We start from the raw sequence: 15,709 nt of genomic DNA, 5'->3' as shown, positions 1-15,709 counted from the left end.
AAACTAGGCAAACCCAGAGTCCTCAGCCACTCCTCATAGGACATGCCTTCCAGCTTTTTCACCCTCCTCTGGAGGCATTCAAGGACCTTCCCATCCTTCTGAAATTGTGGGGCCCAGAACTGCACACAGCACTCAAGGTGAGGCTGCACCAATGCTGAATACAGAGGGATAATCACCTCTTTTGACCAGCTGCTTATGCTGTGTTTGATGCACCCCAGCATGGGGTTTGCCGTCTTGGCTGCCAGGGCACCCTGCTGACTCCTATTGAGCCTGCTGTCAACCAGCATCCCCAGATCCCTTTCTGCAGGGCTGCTCTCCGGCCACTCCTCTCCTAATTTGTACTTGTGCCCAGCATTACTCTGTCCTAGAAAACATTCCTGGCAGCGGTGGGATTCGAACCCACGCCCCCAAAGAGACTGGAGCCTTAATCCAGCGCCTTAGACCGCTCGGCCACGCTACCCTGACACTGCTGCCATCTCAATCTCCAGCAACTGTATCCCCCAACCAAAATTCAACTTTTCACAGGATGTTGTAAAACAATTAATCTCCATCCGTTACTCAAATAGAGAAGGAAAAAGGACTAAAAATGGCTTTTTCTATAGGTACAGGTAGACACTCCTTGCAGTGCACCACATGTTTCTGGGCCCCTTGTTAGCCGTCAGGGAACATCAGCTGGAAAGTTCTACAAATACCTCCTTGCCTATGAACCTGTGATCCCTTCCCAAGAAAAGAAAGGGTGATGGCATATTTTTGGGAGGAATGTATGTTGAGTTTGCATTCAACTTCTTATTTTCATATTTTTGGGGTGTAGTGAGAGTGGGGCAACGAAACATCTGTCCGTTCATAGAATCACAGAATCATAGAATAGTTTGGGTTGGAAGGGACCTTTAAAGGTCATCTAGTCCAAGCCCTCCTGCAAAGGAGCAGGGACATCTTCAACTACATCAGGTTGCTCAGAGTCCCCTCCAACCTGACCTGGAATGTTTCCAGGGATGGGGCATCTACCACCTCTCTGGGCAACCTGTGCCGGTGTTTCACCACCCTCATCGTAACAAATGTCTTCCCTATATCCAGTCTGAATCTACCCTCTTTAGGTTTAAAACCATTACCCCTTGTCCTCTATCGCAACAGGCCCTGCTAAAAAGTATGTCCCCATCTTTCTTATAAGCCCCCTTTAAGTACTGAAAGGCTGCAATAAGGTATCACTGGAACCTTCTCTTCTGCAGGCTGAACAACCCCAACTCTCTCAGCCTTTCTTCACAGGAGAGGTGTTCCATCCACCTGATCATTTTTGTGGCCCTCCTCTCTGTATTATCCTCAATGCATTCCAGGGGTCTCCTGGATTGCCTACAGCTCACCGTGCTACTTTTCCAGCAGATGCTGGTGTGGCTGAAGTCCCCCAGCAGGACGAGAGCCTGTGAGCACGATGCCTCCTGTAGCTGGAGTAAGAAGGCTTCGTCGATAGGCTGCCCTTGATCGGGCGTCCTGTAGTAGACACCAACCACAAGGTTCCCTTTGTTGCCTCAGTCTCTGATTCTTACCCATAAACTTTCAGCCTGCTCGTGGCTATTTTTCAGAAACAGCTCTTCATACTCTCTCCATTTCTTGATGTAGAGGGCAACGCCTCCACCCCTCCTTCCTCACCTGTCCCTTCTGAACAGCCTGTAGCCATCAATAGCTGCACTCCAGTCATGGGATTTGAACCACCAAGTTTCAGTTATGGCAACTAGGTCACAGCTTTCTAGCAGCGCAGTGGCTTCCAACTCCTCCTGTTTGTTGCCCATGTTGCATGCATTGGTGTAGAGGCACTTCAGCTGGGCTGTTGGCTGTGTCACCTTCTTAGAGGAACACCCCTTAATTCCTTTGAGGTATTTCACTGGTGTTTCCCTGTTGTCTCCTATTACCTCAGGAGGCCCTGGCTCATATCCATAAGACTTCAAGTGTGCTGCAGCATAGCCAGCACGTCTCAGAGCAACAGTCTGAGGGCCGTCACTAAAACCCTGTCCCTCTAACTTTGACATGTTGTCCCACAGCTTGTCACAGGCAAGCCTGATATCATCCCACTCCCCCTTCAAGTCTAGTTTAAAGCTGTCAACAAGCTCCTCTAGCTTGTGAGCAGACTCTCTTCCCCCTTTGAGAAAGGTGAATCCCATCTGATGCCAGCAAGGCTGGTGCCTTGTAAAACATCCCGTTACCAAAAAACCCCAAACTGTGGCAGTGACACCAGGCACAGAGCCATGTATTAATAGGCTGGGCCCATCTGTTTCTTCCAATGTTGCTGCCCGCTACTGGAAGGATAGAGAAAAAAATCACCTGTGTTCCAGATTCCCTTACTGCTGTCCCAAGGCCCTGAAGTCTCTTTTGATCACCCTCGGACTACGTATTGCGGCTTCATCGCCACTCACATGGAAGAGCAGTAGTGGGTAATAGTTCGACGGCCATACCCAGCTAGGAAGTTTCCTAGTGATGTCCTTAACCCAGGCCCCAGGTAAGCAGCAGACGTTCCTAAGAGGAAGGTCTGTCCAGCATATTGGACCCTCTGTTACCCTCAGAAGGGAGTCAGCTACAACTATAACTTGTCTTTTCTTCCTTGTGGAGGTGGTTGGCATATGGGGGGTAGGTCTTTCTGACCATGGCAACACCTCTGGTGTAGATGGACCATCATCCACATCATCCATTGCCTGGCCTTCCACATTCAGAGTCTCATACCTGTTGTACAGAGGCACCTGGGAAGGTGAGGTGGGCAAAGAGTGGGTTTCCCTGCCACTCCGAGTGTGGACTTGCCTCCATTCTCTTCTTTGCTTTAAGTTACTGCCTTCAGCCTGGCAGGGGAGGATCTTGATTTTTTTTTCTGGTGGCTGTTCCTGTTTCTGTCTCAAGGAGAGAAGACCATGGTTCCACCAGTCTAACTCCTTCTCAGACTCCCTTATGCTCCTTAACCTTTCTACTTCCTCTTGTAACTCTGCCACCAAGCTGAGCAGATTGTCCACATCGTCACACCTCACACAGCCGTTCTCACTACAGCCATCCGTTACCAGCGAAAGGCTCTGGCACTCTCTGCAGCCTGAGACCTGAATGACTGCACGTTTCTGTGGGAGCTCTGTCTGGGTTGCCACATCCATTCTGGCGAGTGCAGAGGACATAGCTTTCTGCTGGGTGGATACCATAGCTAAGTTCCTTCTGAGAGGGTGATGACCACAATTGAACTCATTTCTTGAGCTTGTAGGGGGACTACGCCCTTCCTGTGCGCCCTTCCATGTGAACTGCCATGCCATGCCCTGGCTGACACGCCACGCTCTGTTTGCCCACTCTGTTTGCTCGTGCTCCTGGTCACTTGCTCTCCCCAGGCCGCTTTTTATAGGCGTGGGGGTGGTCGCAGTTGCTCTGGCAACACTCAGGCCTTGTCAGCATTTCTTGGCGGGTGTCTCCACTGCCCTGGCATTTCTCTGCCTCAGGGAAACCCCCTGTGTGCTGAAATCTGCCACTCCGCTGCAAATCGGGCCGGCTCCAGAGCAGCTCCCCTTGGCAACCCGACTAATCTAGTAGTCTTCTGCAATGTGGTGACTGCATCAGTGAACAAGGGAAGAGCTATGAATGTTATCTACCTGGACTTCTGTATGACTTCTGATATGGTTCCCCACAACATTCTTACCTCTAAATTGGGGAGATATGGGTTTGACAGATGGACTGTTAGATGGATAAGGAATTGACTGGAAAGCCATGTCCAAAGAGTTACAGTCAATGGCTCAGTGAACATGTGGAAACCAGTAATGACTGGTGTCCCTCGAGAGTCCGTACTGAGACTAGTACTATTTAATGTCTTCATTAATGACATAGACAGGGGCGTTGAGTGCACCCTCAGCAAGTTTGCGGATGACACCAAGCTGGGTAGAGCAGTTGATTCGCTAGTGGGAAGGGATACCATCCAGAAGGATCTTGACAAGATTGAGGAATGGGCCCATACAAACCTCATGAAGTTCAACAAGGCCAAGTGCAGGGTCCTACACCTGGGTTGGGGCAATCCCCAGTATCAATACGGACTGGGGGATGAATGGGTTGAGAGCAGCTATGTGGAGGAGGACTTGGAGATACTGGTGGATACAAAACTGGACTTGAGCCAGCAATGTGTGCTTGCAGCTCAGAAAGCCAATTGTGTCCTGGGCTGCATCACAAGAAGCCTGGGGAGCACATCAAGGCAGGTGATTCTGCCCCTCTACTCTGCTCTTGTGAGACCCCCACCTGGAGTACTGCATCCAGTTCTGGGGTCCCCAGTATAAGAGATGGACCTGTTAGAGCAGGTCCAGAGGAGGGCCATGAAAATGGTGAGAGGGCTGGAACATCTGTCCTATGAAGAAAAGTTGAGAGAATTGGGGTTGTTCAGCCTGGAGAAGAGAAGGCTTCACAGATACCTTATTGCAGTCTTTCCGTACTTAAAGGGGGCTTATAAGAAAGATAGGAACAGGGCCTGTAGTAACAGGACAAGGCTAGATTTAGATTAGATATAAAGAAGAAATTTTTTACAATGAGGGTGGTGAAACACTGGAACAGGTTTCCCAGAGAAGTTGTGGATGCCCCGTCCCTGGAAGTGCTCATGATCAGGTTGGACAGGGCTTTGAGCAACCTGATTGAGAGGAAGATGTCCCTGCCCATGGCAGGAGGATTGGACTAGATGGTCTTTAAATGTCCCTTGCAACCCAAATCATTCTATGATTCCATGATTCTATGACCAACAGTGAAGAATTTTCACGATATTGCAGTCTTTAATCCAGTACTTCATAAATGATGCTCACTTCAGCTGACATCATATTATCACTGCAATACATTATTGCAATAACATCAGTTGATCTTAGGGTGCTTTCTACACACTGTAGGAGGATATAAATGCTACATTTATACAAGTAATATGCTGTAAGAAAATCAGAATTTCTAAAGCTGTTTAGGTTTATGTCAGTGGAAGTTGTTCCTAGGTGTGTGAACATACTGTATATTGGATTAAAATGAGGCTAATTTTGTGAACAGGACCTAGGACCATGGAGATCCACAACCAAATGCTGTAACATTTAGATCACAGTTACACTCCTCTTACCTTTTCCTGTCTCAATGGTTTTTGTATTCCTGGCTGCCCAGTGTCCTAGCTTTAACAGCAGACATGGACCACATTTTTAGCTAAAGAATTAATCTATGTGATGGTTAGGGAACTCTCATTATGGGTACTGACTCCAAGAGGTTATGAATGATCTAGAACCAGTTTCCTACTTACAATAATAAACAAAGCTTGGGATGCTAGACAGTACCTGCTGAAATCAAAGTGCTTCGGTAGTTACTGGATAAACATCTTTTGAAAATTTCTTCTTTGTATTTTGTAGCTTGATGCTTAGGTCCTGACTAGAGCTAGATCTGTTTCCATGAAATAAAGCAAGAAAATTCTGGGGATAAGAATGCAATATTGCAAAATGTAGCCAAGAAATCAAATTTGAGGATAGATAATCTACAAATACAACTCTAATTTTTTGGTTTAGTGTTCCAAAAATGTTATCACACCAATTTGCTGCACATTTAGGTCAGAATTTTTCCTTGTTTAAGTGTTTGGTGCAGAATGAGATAGTTGACCTTGTTGGAGAGGGGGACAAGAAGATCAGAACTGGCAGTGATGTGTGGAAATGAGAACTAGAGAGAAAAAGTGAAAAACTTGAGGGAAAGTGTCTGTGCTGAAAGACAAAGTCTAAGTTTATAAAATGGACTGATAAAGCTGTTAGAATTGCAAATGAGGAAATAAGGCTGGGAGGCTACAAAGAAGTCTGCTACGCTGTGGTTTCATCCTTATTGAAATAATTGTGGTGAACCGTGGGAAACGAGGTTTGAACCACCCTATGAGATAATTTTTTGAGACTGTGGAAACTTGGGAGGATGCAACTCAGTATTAAATCAAAGCTATGATAGTTTTCTGAGTTCATTGAAGAAATATAAGTGAAATATTTCAAAGTTTATGAATTAATTTTTTTTAATATTGTATTCTTGTAGAGGAGTTGGTAGGCTGATTATCTGTCTGAATTCAGGATGAAAATAAATTTGAAAAAGAGTGAAATATTTCCCAAAGATTCTGTAACTTTAAATCCAGATTTTTAGTTATGGTCCTCATTAGACATGGAAAGGAAGCCTGATGCTGAGCAAAAGAGGCTCATTTCTAGAGGGTATGTGGGTCACCTTTAGTGAACATGTAATGGTAAAGGGAGGGTAGCGGGTTACTTTGAACTCATAATTAGCTGCATGGGTTCAGCAATTTGGAAGCAAACCTTACTGGGCTAATGGAAAATAGTAGTGGAAGGTAGCTGGCTTTTGGGTGATTTGTGCAAAGCCTATGTCTAGGGGCTGGATGAGGAATTTTGTATCTGCATAAGTGTTGGGAATGTTTAGATTTATAGTCAAACTTTGCTACTGCTACCAGTCTCTATTTAGAGCTGTATGTAGTTCTGCCACCTGCAGTTGTGACATTCCAACTTGTGTTGTAATCTTCAGAGCTAAAACTACACAAGGGAGAAAAAAGTAGCAGATGGAGTCACGTCATTTACACTGAATGCTGCAGGAAAGGCAGCCAGATCGCAGCAGATCAGGGGGAAAAATCCATTTTTGTCACTAAGCAGCAGAAGAAAAAATAAATCACAGATAGAAAGGGATTAATTTCTAAGGGACCAGCTATTAAATGTAGCATGGAAATTGGACTCTATCAGAAGTTTGCAGAATATAACTTGACAAACTATATGCAACAGTGAATTATTACTTTAAACTCATAACCCAAGGCTGCAATGCAGGGATCGAGAAGGTAGAAATTAATTAATCAGCAATCTAAGCTGAGAGCAATATTCACTTTTAGATGTCTGGTGAACAGAAGTAAGGACACCAAAAGGACTTACATAAATTATAGGTCACTGGAGAAAACAGCACTCAAATCTGTGAAGGTCTCAATGTTAAATGCAGAAGTGGTGTAACAAGATAAATAATGAGTGTTTAATGATAGCAGAAAAACAATAATAACCTGCAATCAGATGGATAATAAATTATGGACAGATGGTAGTTGGAATCTGCAAATATTTCACTGTCCCATCTGCCTTCATCCATTGGTATCATTTTAAGTTGGATTCCAAAAAAGATGCTTTTATCCCCCCCTTTTATTTTTCAAAATTCATTATTAGCATCATGTTGTGTGAATTTGTATCATGGTTTGTTATGATACATCACCAACAGGCCTTTGTATTGTGAATTTGCAGTGCTGGAATAAAGCCAGGGTAATTTTGGGTTTGCACATTTTTGTCTTAAAAAATTTCATAAAGTGAAACTTCCTCTGTAAAGAGCATTTTTATTGCAGAAAACATATTGGAAGTTTCACCTCAGTCAAGCAATGGTATGACTTTGAAAGTAAAGTATATTTTCCTGTCCAAATAAATATACTGTACAAACATAGTAGGTACCTTGACAAACAAACAGCATTCAAGGACAAAGTGTATATTCACATTCATTTAGTGATGTTGTTAAAATTACCGATAGGTATTTAACTTCATGGGTCATGAATGGAGAATAGGAATTTTTCTGACTTGTGGTTAAAGCACAATTTCTCTCTCAAAAGACCAAAATGAAACCTTTTTTTTTTAACGTCCTCTTTTTTATGTTTTCATATACATTGTTGTTCTCAGCTTGAGGATGCTGAAAAATCTCTCTTAACCTGAATCTTATTTAAAAATAAAAGGAAAAAAACCACCCCACTTTCTAAGAGTTTGTACAAGGGGATAAAACAGTAGGAGAGGGCACTTTCTTTGTAATACCACTCTCCCTAGCAGGCAAGAGGGGAAGGAAGGAAAGAAAGAGAGAGCTTCAACTCATTTGAAGCAGGCTGTCCATCAAAGACACCTGCAGTTCCTCAGATGCAATCATTCATCACTACCATCCTACTAGAGGAGAAAAGGGGTTTTATAAGCAACTTAATGAGCTTAATACCCAAATCTGACAGAGCTTAGCCCCAGGTAGCTGAGTTCTGAAATGGTGGTCTTACATCTAACAGCTTTATGAAATTCTATCTTTTTGTAAAGTGTGGGTGGGGATTGGGAAAGGGAATAGCGAGGGCATCTGTTTTGTTCCTGTAGTATTCAAGGATAATAGATAAAGTTAAGGGTCAGTTTTCTTTGATTAATAAATTCATGCCAAACTAATATGCTAATATCTTATTTAAATCAAGGCATATGAATTTGCATACTGTAGTGTTCTATATCCCATTGAGATCTTCACTGCCTCAATGTTCTGCGTTCTTCTTGTGCTTCAGTTTCAAGGGCTTTTTAACCTCTGGAAGAATTTATTATGTGCCTTCCAGATGGAAAAGAAAAGAAAAGCCAGTTTATTATAACACATCTAAAAGAATTATTAACCTTTTACATGTGAGACACAAGACAAAATCTATGGTATTCATACGCCAAGGAAATTTGGGTAGATTAACTAAATTTTTGAATTGATAGATTTAAGTATATATTAAATGGATTTCTAATAAACTTGCACAAAGGCATTAAACCGTACAAAATAATCAGGAAGCAGGAGACATCTGTGGGTTGGGGTTTTTTCCCTCTGATTTGGTTTTTTTTGAGAAAATAATGTGTTTAGGACTTTAAACAATGAACGGTAGGGAGGAATGAATGGTAGCAAACAATATTCTGAAGTGCTTCGATTTGTGAGACTTTTGCAGAAGCATCTCTATTTGGTGAAAGTAGTGTTATACCTGTGTCCCAGAGTATTCAGGACAGTGACACTTTTTGCATGTCAGGTCTGAGGAGCAGTCACCCCACAGAATAAGGAAACAAGTAATTAAGGAAAGTCATTGAGAAATTTTAAAAAAGCCCCAAAGCAAACAAAACTCCATGTATTCAGTTAGGGCTGGTTTGAAAGAAATCCAGTTATCTTTCCATATATTTCTATTCACAAGATGCAACTCTAGAAAATGAAACCTTCAGGAAAAAAGTAGCCTACTTGCAAAGAAAGAGTTGCCAGAAACATAAAAGGAGCTAGATCTCAGAAGGTAAGATGACTTAGGAAGAAATAAAAACCATTGAAAACTCAAATGGAGAACTAAGGATATTGAAACTGTGATAAATTGAAAAGACTTATGAAACCCAGCAGAGAGGTGGCAGGGAGACTTGTTTTGGAGGTCTTTGAATGAACCTGATAATGAGAGGTGAGTTAATTTTGAAAGGAATAGTTCAATTTTTATATGCTGTTCTGAATAATGAAAGATAGAAAGTTAATTTGGGGTTGGTCCAGAAATGGAGTGGAAGAGATCATTAGAATAAGTTTGGTGTAAGATGGTGAATCAGTATCTTTCCTGATGACATGTTGTGTGATCTTCTGCAGCTCCCAAGTTTCAAAATCTGTTTAGCTGGATTGTGTAATCTTGTTGAGTATTTAGGTTTTTTGTGATAATTATTAAGATGTAATATAAATATGTAGAGACTCATTTTTCAGAGGTTCCAAATATTGGTGGCTTCCTCTGAGAATATAATGCATGCCTCCCCCGCTTCAAAATATGTATATAAGAGATCACTTTCTAAATACTTCAGTTAACATTTTTGCATTATTTATAGGTAATTAGATATAACAGTGAGTAGAGGTGGCAAATGTCCACTGTATTTTCTATTCTGTCCTCCTGCCAGCACTTTATTCTATCAAAACTACATTACTTTCCTAAGATCCAGCCTATCTCTTCTCAGAGCATTTCCCATCCTCCTAGGAACAAATATGGTCATATCCTGAAGCTGTAACACTGAAACAGATCACAGAGCTTTTCCAGATTTTTGACACATGCTACAGTGCCTCTCTGATAAGATTGTGCAGCTTGTGTTACTTTCAATTTTTCATATTTCAAACATAAGTGCTGATTTAAGGCTCTGGATGTTTTGGTTCATGTCTCTGCACTTTAGTTTCATTTACCTATCTATTTTCTTGCCAAAAAAGGCATCTGACTTGTGTGCATGCCAGTTCATCATATGCACTTAATAACACTAATTTGGTGTATTTCATCATAAGCTATGCTATTTTGGTACAGTGCTCCGTTTCACACCCTTCTTTCTCTGCCATACAAGTCTTCTTTCTGTCTCATTGTCTTCAGCATGTAAAAGATTAGTTAGGATTTAACAGAAGATGTCAGTCTTTCTCCTTACCACCTTGTTTAATGTCCAGCTATTAAATCTTAATAATACTGATCTTACTTATATGAAGAACATTTCCTTGAAATATTTTCCCATTTTTGCCATAGTTCTAATTTTTGATGATGACAAACCCTCATTCACTACTTCATTACTGACACTTCCCTTTTGTCTCTGGCTCTTCTGCCATGGGAAGACCTATGATCATTCTTTTCAACTGAGAGAAACATTGAATGATATTTTGAAATATCTTTTTCTGGTGTAAGTTGTAAGCTAGACTCCTGTGTATAGATGAGCTTCACATAAGTCTTGTTTAAAGTTCATATTTTATGTGAACAGGGCAAAATTAAACCTTCTTTGACCTGCATTTCTATAATATTTTTTTAAAAAAACAAGCTTAGTAAATAGCAGTGTTTGGGTTTTTTTGGGGTTGGGTTTTTTTTAATATATTTACCCCCAATGATTTAGATGCACTTCTGTTTTTCTGATTTAAGGCTGCCAGACAGTTGTAATGATTGCACACCAGATAGATATTCTGATATTTTTGTAGTTCTACTTTTCAGATAAACTGGTGAACCAGTTGGTTGAATTCTGTGGAATATGTTGTAAATACAACAATTCATCTTTTCTCATTTCATCTGCTGCAGCATTGCAACAACAAGATTTGTTTGCTTTTGAGACTGTGGGAACAGGCAGAGACAGAATGGCATTTTAGTAGCATTTATACACTTTCCACTCCCATCATTCCTGAAGCTGAACATCTATGAGAAATCATTTCATTGACTAATACCACGTATTTATATTTTTAGTCTGTTTTACGTTTAAAAAAAGAGTCCAATATATAATACTTTTGTTCCAGTCTTAGAAATGAATTATTTTTTTTTCATATTAGTCTTCTGGGCTTTAATAGCAATAAATCCTCATTCTTTATATAAAAATAGGTAAATTAAATTTCCTCTTTTAACACATTAAACAGTATTAAATTATTTCCTACTGATATTTTAAAGAGGAGTTTCCTCATTCTTTACAGACTTTGGAGGATAACGAGGGACCTAGTTTTTTAGAAGCCAGATGTGGGCTGCAGTGCATTGCTCCACACATGATACTTCTGAACTATACCTTGGCATCTCTTTCTCGTTTCTAAGAAAAAGCTTTCAAAATGTGAATATGTGTAAAGATTTCCATATAATGTGATCCTCATCAAATAAAAATCAAATTTCCCTTCCAATTTATAAAAGAAGAAGTAATCAAGTTAATCAACTTGTGCAAGTCAAGATAATTTTTGTGCAATGCACAGCTAAGCTTCCGGATACCTGGTCCCGGCATATGATGGACAGCAAATACATAAACAGGTTTACTAAGAGCTGAAATGCAGATGTAATCTTCAGGTAGAGTTACAAATGGAAGACACAGCTAAGCTTCCGGATACCTGGTCCCGGAATATGATGGACAGCAAATACATAAACAGGTTTACTAAGAGCTGAAATGCAGATGTAATCTTCAGGTAGGGTTACAAATGGAAGAGAGGGCTTACTGGAGGAGATAGCACTCTATCTTGACCTGTTCTTAAACTTTTTCTCTATTTGGAGTCAGTGGTCACTGTCACATGGGAGACTGGGCTAAATGGATACCTGGGGACACATGGAGGACTGTTCTTCTCTCTGTTAATGTTTACCTTGGCGATGCAGCCAAGGTAAAAGCCAAAGCAATGAGTAGCCACTGATGCCATGAGACCTGGAATGGGCACTGATATGGTGGTAACTGGACACTCAACTCTCTCTCAGGGTGTTCCCTCAGTGGTCAGGGAAATGCCTCACCCTACTCCCAACCTGTCCTGGTTTCAGCTGAGATTGAGTTAATTTTCTTTAGAGTGGCTGGTATGGGGCTATGTTTTGGATTTGTGCTGAAAACAGTGTTGATAATACAGAGATGTTTTAGTTGTTGCTGCACTAGCCAAGGACTTTTCAGCTTCCCATGCTCTGCCAGGTGCACAAGAAGCTGGGAGGGGACACAGCCAGGATAGTTGATCCAAACTGACCAAAGAGGTATTCCATACCACATGACATCATGCTCAGTATATAAAGCTGGGGAAGAAGGAAGGGGGGACATTTGGAGCGATGGCGTTTGTCTTCCCAAGTAAACATTACGCGTGATGGAGCCCTGCTTTCCTGGAGATGGCTGAACACCTGCCTGCCCATGGGAAGTAGTGAAGGAATTCCTTGCTTTGCTTTGCTTGCGTGCGCGGCTTTTGCTTTCCCTATTAAACTGTCTTTATCTCAACCCTCGAGTTTTCTTACTTTTGCTCTTCCGATTCTCTCCCCCATCCCACCAGGGGGGAGTGAGCGAGCGGCTGCGTGGTGCTTAGTTGCTGGCTGGGGCTAAACCACGACACAACCCCATCTTCTGGATAGCAGGAGCAGGTTTGACTCGTGTGATATGGTCCTAACAACAGGTCTGGTTTATTGTCCTGCTCCAGCTGTGGTGATCAAGCACAGGACTGCTCCACAGGTACCCCCCGACACCACCAGTCACGTGGTTACATGCTCTGTTGTCCTTTTTTTCCATCTCTTGACCCTCCCTTTCCACTGTTGTTCTACTTCTCTTTCCCTGCCCTTATCTCCTCCAAAACAAGCATCCAGCTCTAATTACTTTTTCCTTATTTGTCCCAGCTGTGCTACAATAGTACCCAAATTCAGTATTTCTGACAACATTACCTAGGTAATCTCATCCTTGTATCGTATTGCTGGTACAGTTACCTGGCCATAGTTGGTCTTGCAAGACTGTACTTTCCAAAAGGTCCCCAATCCTTCCCTCCAAGTACCTATGCAGTTTGACTGTGTCTCCCTTTGACCTGTGAAATCCAGCCAACCCTTATGGCATTAACTGTAACAGTCAGCATGTCACTGGTTTATTTGTTATGTCCAGTAGTTTCACATCCAGTAGTTCTCCATGCCCAAGCCAGTTAGCTCAGCCTCAGGCCAGGGACAAGCAAGTGCCCTAGTCATTTACCTGCAATCCTAACAGACCCCATTGCCATTTTTCCCCTAAATCATTTTCTCAAAATGATGCTTAAGGGATTAAGTAGGTGATATTATTCTATATATAATTGTTAATGTGATTGATCCCACCACCTTTCCAATTTAATTATAATTATTAAAGTGGTAAGAACATAATTTTATTCTGTGGCTGATGTCTTAGTGAAGGCCAGATTGCAAATTTCTCTTTCACACTGGAAGGGCCACGTTTAATTCCAGTCAGTGGAATTATATGTTCATCAGTGGAAGAAGCTCAGGATTGAGCATCCATGCACATCTGCTTTCTGCATTAGTTTACGAATGTAGACTTATTGGATGTCAGTGGAGAAAATGTTAATGTCAAACAAATGTGAAAATCACGGAAATTAATATTCATGTAAGCTTTATTTTGTGTTTGCATATGTGAATATTCATTCTGTGACCATTTCCCCTTAGTTTCTCTCCTCAAACTGAACAAGAAGAAGAACTGATATATAAAAATAGGATAGGAGATAAATGATGAAAATATTCTACTATGTATTTCATTCTAACTCTTTGCCAGAAGATCGTAAGCATGCTAAAAGTTTACATAGGTTCAAAGGGAAGCAGTAAAAGAGGAAGGTTACTAATTACCTGAGAAAAGTTCTGGCTCAAGAACAGCAAAGGGCTGAAGACTAGACGAACAGCTGAACGACAATATAAGTATCACATAGGCCTGCCCTGTTCCCTTCTCCCAAGGATCTCCTACTGCCCACAGTTAGAAGCTGGGTACTGGCCCAGGCTGATCTTTGGTCTAAGACAGTGTACTGCTTGTAATATTCGTATGGTTTAGAAAGAGTCTTCCTCCCTGAATATAAGCTTCTTTTTGTTGTTGTTTAAATAGTCTTTGAAATTCCCATTTAGGATGGCATCTAGAGAAAGGATGTTCAGTCAGATAAACTGCCAGGTGGTTGGGGTTTTTTTCCCCTCTGCATTAATAATTGTGATCATTCAAATATGGGACAGGAAATGCAGCATGCAACTTACCTGGGCAATCACCACAAACAAGAGAGCTTGATTTCTGAAAAAGTTAAATTCCATGAAAAAAAACCCTAAGGTTTTTGAAGACACTGAGAACAAATTTGAAAAACAAACAAGCAGAGAAAATTGTGATCTGATTTTTTGGCAAGGGAAAAAAAAAAGGAAAAATTATCAGATAGCTTGTTTGGAAAATACTCATCAATCAAGAATCAAAATTAAATGACACTGACAAAATGAAAGATGCAACAATCTGAACTCTGTTGTTGAAAGCCTTACAATACCTTTCAATCCTCTAAATATGTGCAAAGTTCTTATTCGTCAGTGTAACTTCTCTTTCTCAGATTTCTATTCATTTTTACTCATGTTATTTGAAACCCAAAAGCAACTGCAGCTTACCTTACTTCTGATTAAGAGTATAATTTATATCACAATTTAATTCTACCATATGTCCTGGTTTCAGCTGGGATAGAGTTAATTTTCTTCCTAGTAGCTGGTGTAGTGCTGTGTTTTGGATTTAGTATGAGAATAATGTTGATAACACACTGAAGTTTTTAGTTGTTGCTAAGTAGTGCTTACACTAAATCAAGGACTTTTCAGCTTGCCATGCTCTGCCGCGCGCACAAGCAGCTGGGAGGGAACATAGCCAGGACAGCTGACCCAAACTGGCCAAAAGGATAGTGAGGGATTATGAGGCCACACCTCGAATACTGTGTTCAGTTTTGGGCCCCTCAGTACAAGAAGGACATTGAGTTGCTGGAGCGTGTCCAGAGAAGGGCAACGAAGCTGGTGAAGGGTCTGGAGAACAAGTCTTATGAGGAGTGGCTGAGGGAACTGGGGTTGTTTAGTCTGGAAAAGCGGAGGCTCAGGGGAGACCTTATCACTCTCTACAACTACCTGAAAGGAGGTTGTAGTGAGGTGGGTGTCAGTCTCTTTTCCCAAGTAACAAGCAATAGGACAAGAGGAAATGGCCTCAAGTTGCACCAGGGGAGGTTTAGACTGGATATTAGGAAAAATTTCTTTACTGAAAGGGTGGTCAAGCATTGGAACAGGGTGTCCAGGGAAGTGGTGGAGTCACCATCCCTGGAGGAGTTCAAAAAACATGTAGATGTGGCACTTCAGGACATGGTTTAGTAGGCATGGAGGTGTTGGGTTGACGGTTGGACTAGATGATCCTAGAGGTCTTTTCCAACCTTAATGATTCTATGATTCTATGATATTCCATACCATATGACGTCATGCCCAGTATATGAACTGGGGGGAGTTGTCCAGGGGGCAGCAATTGCTGCTCAGGGATGGGCAGGGCGTCAGTCAGTGGGTGGTGAGCAATTGCATTTTGCATCACTTGTTTTGTATATTCTTTTACCATTATTATTATTATTATTATTATTATTATTATTATTATTATATTTTCTCTTCCTTTGCTATCCTGTTAAATTGTCTTTATCTCAACCCACAGGGGTTTGTTGGTATTTTTTCTGATTCTCTCTCCCATCCCAC

General features: G+C 41.5%; 1 non-coding gene across 1 annotated transcript; it reads right to left on the bottom strand.

Annotated features, from left to right (window-relative positions):
* Positions 1-378: 378 nt before the first annotated feature.
* TRNAL-AAG (transfer RNA leucine (anticodon AAG)) lies at positions 379-460 on the bottom strand. The gene has a single exon. It is a non-coding gene; the product is annotated as a tRNA-Leu (tRNA).
* Between the last annotated feature and the right edge of the window lie 15,249 nt (positions 461-15,709).

This window comes from Ciconia boyciana, chromosome 1, assembly GCF_034638445.1.
Source record: "Ciconia boyciana chromosome 1, ASM3463844v1, whole genome shotgun sequence".
NCBI classification, from domain to species: Eukaryota; Metazoa; Chordata; class Aves; order Ciconiiformes; family Ciconiidae; genus Ciconia; species Ciconia boyciana.
The sequence above is the reverse complement of the archived record's forward strand: the minus strand, read 5'-3'. Positions and strand labels throughout refer to the sequence as shown.